The following is a 10,764-nucleotide window of genomic DNA, read 5'->3' as shown; positions in this document are numbered from 1 at the left end:
CAAACAAACAAAACAGCCGATCACGCTAGCCAATTGCGCCACGGAGACAGTCCTGCTCCACTCTCACCACCATCAGAACATATCTTCAAATCTATCAGCCCAAAGAAAAAAAAGCGCCGCACCACCACCGAGTGGGCTCGAACCTCCAACCTTTCGGTTAACAGCTGATCGCGCTAGCCAATTACGCCACGGAGACAGCCATGCTCCACACTCACTACCATCAGAACATATCTTCAAAGCTTACAGCGCAAAGGAAAAAGCAACACACCACTCTCGGGAGGGCTCGAAACTCCAACCTTTCGGTTAACAGCCGTTTCAGCTTGTCAATTGCGCCACGGAGGCAGTCTTGCTTCACTCTCACCACCATTAGAACATATCTTCAAAGCTATCAGCCCAAAGAAAAAAAAGCGCCGCACCACCACCGGGTGGGCTCGAACCTCCAATCTTTCGGTTAACTTCCGATCGCGCTAGCCAATTGCGCCAAGGAGACAGTCGTGCTCCAATCTCACCACCATCAGAACATAACTTCAAAGCTATCAGCGCACAGAAAAAAAACAACACGCTACTCCCGGGAGGGCTCAAACCTCCAACTGTTCAGCCAATTGCGCCGCGGGGACAGTCCTGCTCCACTCTCACCACCGTCAGAACATTTTTCCAGAGCTATCAGCCCAAAGAAAAAAAAGGGCCGCACCACCACCGGGTGGGCTCGAAGCTCCAAACTTTCGGTTAACAGCCGATCGCGCTAGCCAATTGCGCCACGGAGACAGTCCTGCTCTACTCTCACCACCATCAGAACATATCTTCAAAGCTATCCGCCCAAAGAAAAAAGAGCGCCGCACCACCACCGCGTGGGCTCGAAACTCCAACCTTTTGGTTAACAGCCGATCGCGCTAGCCAATTGCGCCACGGAGACAGTCGTGCTCTACTCTCACCACCATCAGAACATATCTTCAAAGCTATCAGCGCAAAGAAAAGAAGCAACACACCACTCCCGGGAGGGCTCGAAACTCCAACGTTTCGGTTAACAGCCGATCGCGCTAGCCAATTGCCCCACGGAGACAGTCGTGCTCCACTCTCACCACCGTCAGAACATTTCTTCAGAGCTATCACCCCAAAGAAAAAAAAGCGCCGCACCACCACCGGTTGGGCTCGAACCTCCAACCTTTCGGTTAACAGCCGATCGCGCAAGCCAATTGCGCTACGGAGACAGTCCTGCTCCACTCTCACCACCATCAGAACATATCTTCAAAGCTATCAGCCCAAAGAAAAAAAAAGCACCGCACCACCACAGGGTGGGCTCGAACCTCCAACCTTTCGGTTAACAGCCAATCGCGCTAGCCAATTGCGCCACGGAGACAGTCCTGCTCCACTCTCACCACCATCAGAACATATCTTCAAAGCTATCAGCACAAAGAAAAATCAGCGCCACACCATCACCGGGTGGGCTCGAACCTCCAACCTTTCGGTTAACAGTCGATCGCGCTAGCCGACTGCGCCACGTAGACAGTCGTGCTCCACTCTCACCACCGTCAGACCATTTCTTCAGAGCTATCGCCCCAAAGAAAAAAAAAGCACCGCACCACCACCGCGTGGGCTCGAACCTCGAACCTTTTGGTTAACAGCCGATCACGCTTGCCAATTTCGCCACGGAGACAGTCCTGCTCCACTCTCACCACCGTCAAAACATATCTTCAAAGCTATCAGCCCAAAGAAAAAAAGCGCCGCACCACCACCGGGTGGGCTCGAAACTCCAACCTTTCGGTTAACAGCCGATCGCGCTAGCCAATTGCCCCACGGAGACAGTCTTGCTCTACTCTCACCACCATCAGAACATATATTCAAAGCTATCAGCGCAAAGAAAAAAGAAACACACCCCACCCGGGAGGGCTCGAACCTCCAACTTTTCGGTTAACAGCCGATCGCGCTAGCCAATGGCGCCACGGGGACAGTCCTGCTCCACTCTCACCACCATCAGAACATATCATCAAAGCTATCAGCCCACAGAAAAAAAAAGCGCCGCACCACCACCGGGTGGGCTCAAACCTCCAACCTTTCGGTTAACAGCCGATCGCGCTAGCCTATTGCGCCACGGAGACAGTCGTGCTCTACTCTCACCACCATAAGAACATACGTTCAAAGCTATCAGCGCAAAGAAAAAAGCAACACACCCCTTCCGGGAGAGCTCGAACCTCCCACTTTTCGGTTAACAGCCGATCGCGCTAGCCAATTGTGCCACGGAGACAGTCCTGCTCCACTCTCACCACCGTCAGAACATTTCTTCAGAGCTATCAGCCCAAAGAAAAAAAAGCGCCGCACCACCACCGGGTGGTCTCGAACCTCCAACCTTTCGGTTAACAGCCGACCGCGCTAGCCAATTGCCCCACGGAGACAGTTGTGCTCCACTCTCACCGCCGTCAGAACATTTATTCAGAGCTATCACCCTAAAGAAAAAAAAGCGCCGCACCACCACCGGGTGGGCTCGAACCTCCAAACTTTCGGTTAACAGCCGATCGCGCTAGCCAATTGCCCCACGGAGACAGTCCTGCTCCACTCTCACCACCGTCAAAACATATCTTCAAAGCTATCAGCCCAAAGAAAAAAAGCGCCGCACCACCACCGGGTGGGCTCGAAACTCCAACCTTTCGGTTAACAGCCGATCGCGCTAGCCAATTGCCCCACGGAGACAGTCTTGCTCTACTCTCACCACCATCAGAACATATATTCAAAGCTATCAGCGCAAAGAAAAAAGAAACACACCCCACCCGGGAGGGCTCGAACCTCCATCTTTTCGGTTAACAGCCGATCGCGCTAGCCAATGGCGCCACGGGGACAGTCCTGCTCCACTCTCACCACCATCAGAACATATCATCAAAGCTATCAGCCCACAGAAAAAAAAAAGCGCCGCACCACCACCGGGTGGGCTCAAACCTCCAACCTTTCGGTTAACAGCCGATCGCGCTAGCCTATTGCGCCACGGAGACAGTCGTGCTCTACTCTCACCACCATAAGAACATACGTTCAAAGCTATCAGCGCAAAGAAAAAAGCAACACACCCCTCCCGGGAGAGCTCGAACCTCCAACTTTTCGGTTAACAGCCGATCGCGCTAGCCAATTGCGCCACGGAGACAGTCCTGCTCTACTCTCACCACCGTCAGAACATTTATTCAGAGCTATAAGCCCAAAGAAAAAAAAGCGCCGCACCACCACCGGGTGGGCTCGAACCTCCAACCTTTCGGTTAACAGCCGACCGCGCTAGCCAATTGCTCCACGGAGACAGTTGTGCTCCACTCTCACCGCCATCAGAACATTTATTCAGAGCTATCACCCCAAAAAAAAAAGCGCCGCACCACCACCGGGTGGGCTCAAACCTCCAACCTTTCGGTTAACAGCCGATCGCGCTAGCCAATTGCGCCACGGAGACAGTCCTGCTCCACTCTCACCACCATTAGAACATATCTTCAAAGCTATCAGCCCACAGAAAAAAAAGCGCCGCACCACCACCGGGTGGGCTCGAACCTCCAACTTTTCGGTTAACAGCCGATCGCGCTAGCCAATTGCGCCACGGAGACAGTCTTGCTCCCCTCTCACCACCATCAGAACATATCTTCAAAGCTATCAGCGCAAAGAAAAAAAAGCGCCGCACCACCACCGGGTGGGCTCAAACCTCCAACCTATCGGTTAACAACGAAATCGCGCTAGCCAATTGCGCCACGGAGATAGTCCTACTCCACTCTCACCACCATCAGAACATATTTTCAGAGCTATCAGCGCAAAGAAAAAAGCAACACACCACTCCCGGGAGGGCTCGATACTACAACCTTTTGGTTAACAGCCGATCGCACTAGCCCATTGCGCCACAGAGACAGTCTTGCTCTACTCTCACCACCAACAGAACATATCTTCAAAGCTATCAGCGCGAAGAAAAAAAAGCGCTGCACCACCACCGGGTGGGCTGAACCCTCAACCTTTCGGTTAACAGCCGATCGCGCAAGCCAATTGCGCCACGGAGACAGTCCAGCTCCACTCTCACCACCATCGGAACATATCTTCAAGGCTATCAGCCCAAAGAAAAAAAAGCGCCACACCACCACCGGGTGGGCTCAAACCTCCGACTTTTCGGTTAACAGCCGATCGCGCTAGCCGATTGCGCCACGGAGACAGTCCTGCTCCACTCTCACCACCGTCAGAACATACTTTCAAAGCTATCAGCCCAAAGAAGAAAAAGCGCCGCACCACCACCGGGAGGGCTCGAACCTCCAACCTTTCGGTTAACAGCCGATCGCGCTAACCAATTGCGCCACGGAGACAGTCGTGCTCCACTCTCACCACCGTCAGAACATACCTTCAAAGCTATCAGCGCAAAGAAAAAAAGCCACACCCCCCTCTCGGGAGAGCTCGAAACTCCAACCTTTCGGTTAAAGGCCGATCGCGCTAGCCCAATGCGCCACGGAGACACTCTTGCTCCCCTCTCACCACCATCAGAACATATCTTCAAAGCTATCAGCCCACAGAAAAAAAAAGCGCCGCACCACCACCGGGTGGGCTCGAACCTCCAACCTTTCGATTAACAGCCGATCGTGCTAGCCCATTGCGCCACGGAGACAGTCCAGCTCCACTCTCACCACCGTCAGGCCATTTCTTCAGAGCTATCAGCCCAAAGAAAAAAAAGCAACACACCCCTCCCGGGTGGGCTCAAACCTCCGACTTTTCGGTTAACAGTCGATCGCGCTAGCCCATTGCGCCACGGAGACAGTCTTGCTCCCCTCTCACCACCATCAGAACATACTTTCAAAGCTATCAGCCCAAAGAAGAAAAAGCGCCCCACCACCACCGGGAGGGCTCAAACCTCCAACCTTTCGGTTAACAACGAAATCGCGCTAGCCAATTGCGCCACGGAGACAGTCGTGCTCCACTCTCACCACCATCAGAACATATTTTCAGAGCTATCAGCGCAAAGAAAAAAGCAACACACCACTCCCGGGAGGGCTCGAACCTCCAACCTTTTGGTTAACAGCCGATCGCGCTGGCCGATTGCGCCACGGAGACAGTCCTGCTCCACTCTCACCACAATAAAACATATCTTGAAAGCTATCAGCCCACAGAATAAAAAGCGCCGCACCACCACCGGGTGGGCTCGAACCTCCAACTTTTCGGTTAACAGCCGATCGCGCTAGCCAATTGCGCCACGGAGACAGTCTTGCTCCCCTCTCACCACCATCAGAACATATCTTCAAAGCTATCAGCGCAAAGAAAAAAAAGCGCCGCACCACCACCGGGTGGGCTCAAACCTCCAACCTTTCGGTTAACAACGAAATCGCGCTAGCCAATTGCGCCACGGAGATAGTCCTACTCCACTCTCACCACCACCAGAACATATTTTCAGAGCTATCAGCGCAAAGAAAAAAGCAACACACCACTCCCGGGAGGGCTCGATACTCCAACCTTTTGGTTAACAGCCGATCGCACTAGCCCATTGCGCCACAGAGACAGTCTTGCTCTACTCTCACCACCAACAGAACATATCTTCAAAGCTATCAGCGCGAAGAAAAAAAAGCGCTGCACCACCACCGGGTGGGCTGAACCCTCAACCTTTCGGTTAACAGCCGATCGCGCAAGCCAATTGCGCCACGGAGACAGTCCAGCTCCACTCTCACCACCATCGGAACATATCTTCAAGGCTATCAGCCCAAAGAAAAAAAAGCGCCACACCACCACCGGGTGGGCTCAAACCTCCGACTTTTCGGTTAACAGCCGATCGCGCTAGCCGATTGCGCCACGGAGACAGTCCTGCTCCACTCTCACCACCGTCAGAACATACTTTCAAAGCTATCAGCCCAAAGAAGAAAAAGCGCCGCACCACCACCGGGAGGGCTCGAACCTCCAACCTTTCGGTTAACAGCCGATCGCGCTAACCAATTGCGCCACGGAGACAGTCGTGCTCCACTCTCACCGCCGTCAGAACATACCTTCAAAGCTATCAGCGCAAAGAAAAAAAGCCACACACCCCTCTCGGGAGAGCTCGAAACTCCAACCTTTCGGGTAAAGGCCGATCGCGCTAGCCCAATGCGCCACGGAGACACTCTTGCTCCCCTCTCACCACCATCAGAACATATCTTCAAAGCTATCAGCCCACAGAAAAAAAAGCGCCGCACCACCACCGGGTGGGCTCGAACCTCCAACCTTTCGATTAACAGCCGATCGTGCTAGCCCATTGCGCCACGGAGACAGTCGTGCTCCACTCTCACCACCGTCAGGCCATTTCTTCAGAGCTATCAGCGCAAAGAAAAAAAGCAACACACCACTCCCGGGAGAGCTCGAAACTCCAACCTTTCGGTTAACAGCCGATCGCGTTAGCCCATTGCGCCACGGAGACAGTCTTGCTCCCCTCTCACCACCATCAGAACATATCTTCAAAGCTATCAGCGCAAAGAAAAAAAAGCGCCGCACCACCACCGCATGGGCTCAAACCTCCAACCTTTCGGTTAACAACGAAATCGCGCTAGCCAATTGCGCCACGGAGATAGTCCTACTCCACTCTCACCACCATCAGAACATATTTTCAGAGCTATCAGCGCAAAGAAAAAAGCAACACACCACTCCCGGGAGGGCTCGATACTCCAACCTTTTGGTTAACAGCCGATCGCACTAGCCCATTGCGCCACAGAGACAGTCTTGCTCTACTCTCACCACCAACAGAACATATCTTCAAAGCTATCAGCGCGAAGAAAAAAAAGCGCTGCACCACCACCGGGTGGGCTGAACCCTCAACCTTTCGGTTAACAGCCAATCGCGCAAGCCAATTGCGCCACGGAGACAGTCCAGCTCCACTCACACCACCATCGGAACATATCTTCAAGGCTATCAGCCCAAAGAAAAAAAAGCGCCACACCACCACCGGGTGGGCTCAAACCTCCGACTTTTCGGTTAACAGCCGATCGCGCTAGCCGACTGCGCAACGGAGACAGACCTGCTCCACTCTCACCACCGTCAGAACATACTTTCAAAGCTATCAGCCCAAAGAAAAAGCGCCGCACCACCACCGGGAGGGCTCGAACCTCCAACCTTTCGGTTAACAGCCGATCGCGCTAACCCAATTGCGCCACGGAGAGAGTCGTGCTCTACTCTCACCACCGTCAGAACATACCTTCAAAGCTATCAGCGCAAAGAAAAAAAGCCACAGACCCCTCCCGGGAGATCTCGAAACTCCAACCTTTCGGTTAACAGCCGATCGCGCTAGCCCAATGCGCCACGGAGACAGTCTTGCTCCCCTCTCACCACCATCAGAACATATCTTCAAAGCTATCAGCCCAAAGAAAAAAAAGCGCCGCACCACCACCGGGTGGGCTCGTACCTCCAACCTTTCGGTTAACAGCCGATCGCGCTAGCCAATTGCGCCACGGAGACAGTCGTGCTCCACTCTCACCACCATCAGAACACATCTTCAAAGCTATCAGCGCAAAGAAAAAAGCAACACACCACTCCCGGAAGGGCTCGAACCTCCAACTTTTCGGTTAACAGCCGATCGCGCTGGCCGATTGCGCCACGGAGACAGTCCTGCTCCACTCTCACCACAATAAAACATATCTTGAAAGCTATCAGCCCAAAGAAAAAAAAGCGCCGCACCACCACCGGGTGGGCTCGAACCTCAAACCTTTCGGTTAACAGCCGATCGCGCTAGCTAATTGCGCCCCAGAGACAGTCGTGCTCCACTCTCACCACCGTCAGACCATTTCTTCAGAGCTATCACCCCAAAGAAAAAAAGCGCCACACCACCACCGGGTGGGCTCAAACCTCTAACCTTTCGGATAACAGCCGATCGCGCTAGCCAATTGCACCACGAAGACAGTCCTGCTCCTATCTCTCCACTATCAGAACATATCTTCAAAGATATAACCGCAAAGAAAAAAGCAACACACCACTCCCGGGAGGGCTCGAAACTCCAACCTTTCGGTTAACAGCCGATCGCGCTAGCCCATTGCGCCACGGAGACAGTCTTGCTCCACTTTCACCACCATCCGAACATATCTTCAGAGCTATCAGCGCAAAGAAAAAAAAGCGCCGCACCACCACCGGGTGGGCTCAAACCTCCAACCTTTTGGTTAACTACGAAATCGCGCTAGCCAATTGCGCCACGGAGATAGTCCTACTCCACTCTCACCACCATCAGAACATATCTTCAAAGCTATCAGCCCCAAGAAAAAAAAGCGCCACACCACCACCGGGTGGGCTCAAACTTCCGACTTTTTGGTTAACAGCCGATCGCGCTAGCCAATTGCGCCACGGAGACAGTCCTGCTCCACTCTCACCACCATCAGAACATATCTTCAAAGCTATCAGCCCAAAGAAAAAAAAGCACCGCACCACCACCGGGTGGGCTCGAACCTCCAACCTTTCGGTTAACAGCCAATCGCGCAAGCCAATTGCGCCACGGAGACAGTCCTGCTCCACTCTCACCACCATCAGAACATATCTTCAAAGCTATCAGCCCAAAGAAAAAAAGCGCCGCACCACCACCAGGTGGGCTCGAACCTCCAAACTTTTGGTTAACAGCCGATTGCGCTAGCCAACTGCGCTACGGAGACAGTCGTGCTCTACTCTCACCACCATCAGAACATATATTCAAAGCTATCAGCGCAAAGAAAAAAGAAACACACCACTCCCGGGAGGGCTCGAAACACCAACCTTTCGGTTAACCGCCAATCGCGCTTGCCAAATGCGCCACGGAGACAGTCCTGCTCCACTCTCATCACCATCAGAACATATCTTCAAAGCTATCAGCCGAAAGAAAAAAAAGCGCCGCACCACCACCGGGTGGGCTCGAACCTCCAACGTTTCGGTTAACAGCCGATCGCGCTAGCCCATTGCCCCACGGAGACAGTCGTGCTCCACTCTCACCACCGTCAGAACATTTCTTCAGAGCTATCACCCTAAAGAAAAAAAAGCGCCGCCCCACCACTGGGTTGGCTCGAACCTCCAACCTTTCGGTTAACAGCCGATCGCGCTAGCCGTTGCGCCACGAAGACAGTCCTGCTCCACTCTCACCACCATCAGAACATATCTTCAAAGCTATCAGCGCAAAGAAAAAAGCAACAAGCCACTCCCGGGAGGGCTCGAAACTCCAAACTTTCAGTTAACAGCCGATCGCGCTAGCCAATTGTGTCACGGAGACAGTCCTGCTCCACTCTCACCACCATCAGAACATATCTTCAAAGCTATCAGCCCAAAGAAAAAAAAGCCCCGCACCACCACCGGGTGGGCTCGAAACTCCAAGCTTTCGGTTAACAGCCCATCGCGCTAGCCAAATGCGCCACGGAGACAGTCCTGCTCCACTCTCATCACCATCAGAACATATCTTCAAAGCTATCAGCCGAAAGAAAAAAAAGCGCCGCACCACCACCGGGTGGGCTCGAACCTCCAACGTTTCGGTTAACAGCCGATCGCGCTAGCCCATTGCCCCACGGAGACAGTCGTGCTCCACTCTCACCACCGTCAGAACATTTCTTCAGAGCTATCACCCTAAAGAAAAAAAAGCGCCGCCCCACCACTGGGTTGGCTCGAACCTCCAACCTTTCGGTTAACAGCCGATCGCGCTAGCCGTTGCGCCACGAAGACAGTCCTGCTCCACTCTCACCACCATCAGAACATATCTTCAAAGCTATCAGCGCAAAGAAAAAAGCAACAAGCCACTCCCGGGAGGGCTCGAAACTCCAACCTTTCAGTTAACAGCCGATCGCGCTAGCCAATTGTGTCACGGAGACAGTCCTGCTCCACTCTCACCACCATCAGAACATATCTTCAAAGCTATCAGCCCAAAGAAAAAAAAGCCCCGCACCACCACCGGGTGGGCTCGAAACTCCAAGCTTTCGGTTAACAGCCCATCGCGCTAGCCAATTGCGCCATGGAGACAGTCGTGCTCCACTCTCACCACCATCAGAACATATCTTCAAAGCTATCAGCCCAAAGAAAATAAAGCGCCGCACCACCACCGAGTGGGCTCGAACCTCCAACCTTTCGGTTAACAGCCGATCGCGCTAGCCAATTACGCCACGGAGACAGCCGTGCTAGACACTAACCACCATCAGAACATATCTTCAAAGCTATCAGCGCAAAGAAAAAAGCAACACACCACTCCCGGGAGGGCTCGAAACTCCAACCTTTCGGTTAACGGTCGATTCAGCTTGTCAATTGTGCCACGGAGACAGTCTTGCTCCACTCTCACCACCATCAGAACATATCTTCAAAGCTATCAGCCCAAAGAAAAAAAAAGCGCCGCACCACCACCGGGTGGGCTCGAAACTCCAACCTTTCGGTTAACACCCGATCGCGCTAACCAATTGGGCCACGGAGACAGCCGTGCTCCACTCTCACCACCATCAGAACATATCTTCAAAGCTATCAGTGCAAAGAAAAAAGCAATACACTACTCCCGGGAGGGCTCGAACCTCCAACTGTTCGGTTAACAGCGAATCGCGCTAGCCAATTGCGCCAAGGAGACAGTCCTGCTCCACTGTCAACACCATCAAAACATATCCTCAAAGCCATCAGCCCAAAGAAAATAAAGCACCGCACCACCACCGGGTGGGCTCAAATCTCCAACCTTTCGGTTAACAGCCGATCACGCTAGCCATTTGCGCCACGAAGACAGTCGTGCTCCACTCTCACCACAGTCAGAACATTTCTTTTGAGCTATCAGGCCAAAGAAAAAACAGCGCCACACCAACACCGGGTGGGCTCGAAACTCCAACCTTTCGGTTAACAGCCGAT

The 10,764-nt window shown here is 53.2% G+C and overlaps 2 non-coding genes across 2 annotated transcripts; both read right to left on the bottom strand.

Annotated features, from left to right (window-relative positions):
- Positions 1-4,233: 4,233 nt before the first annotated feature.
- On the bottom strand, positions 4,234-4,307 carry TRNAN-GUU (transfer RNA asparagine (anticodon GUU)). Its single transcript has one exon. It is a non-coding gene; the product is annotated as a tRNA-Asn (tRNA).
- Positions 4,308-5,857: 1,550 nt separating this feature from the next.
- TRNAN-GUU (transfer RNA asparagine (anticodon GUU)) lies at positions 5,858-5,931 on the bottom strand. The gene has a single exon. It is a non-coding gene; the product is annotated as a tRNA-Asn (tRNA).
- Positions 5,932-10,764: the final 4,833 nt, after the last annotated feature.

This window comes from Rhipicephalus microplus, unplaced genomic scaffold (assembly GCF_043290135.1).
Source record: "Rhipicephalus microplus isolate Deutch F79 unplaced genomic scaffold, USDA_Rmic scaffold_13, whole genome shotgun sequence".
NCBI classification, from domain to species: Eukaryota; Metazoa; Arthropoda; class Arachnida; order Ixodida; family Ixodidae; genus Rhipicephalus; species Rhipicephalus microplus.
The sequence above is the reverse complement of the archived record's forward strand: the minus strand, read 5'-3'. Positions and strand labels throughout refer to the sequence as shown.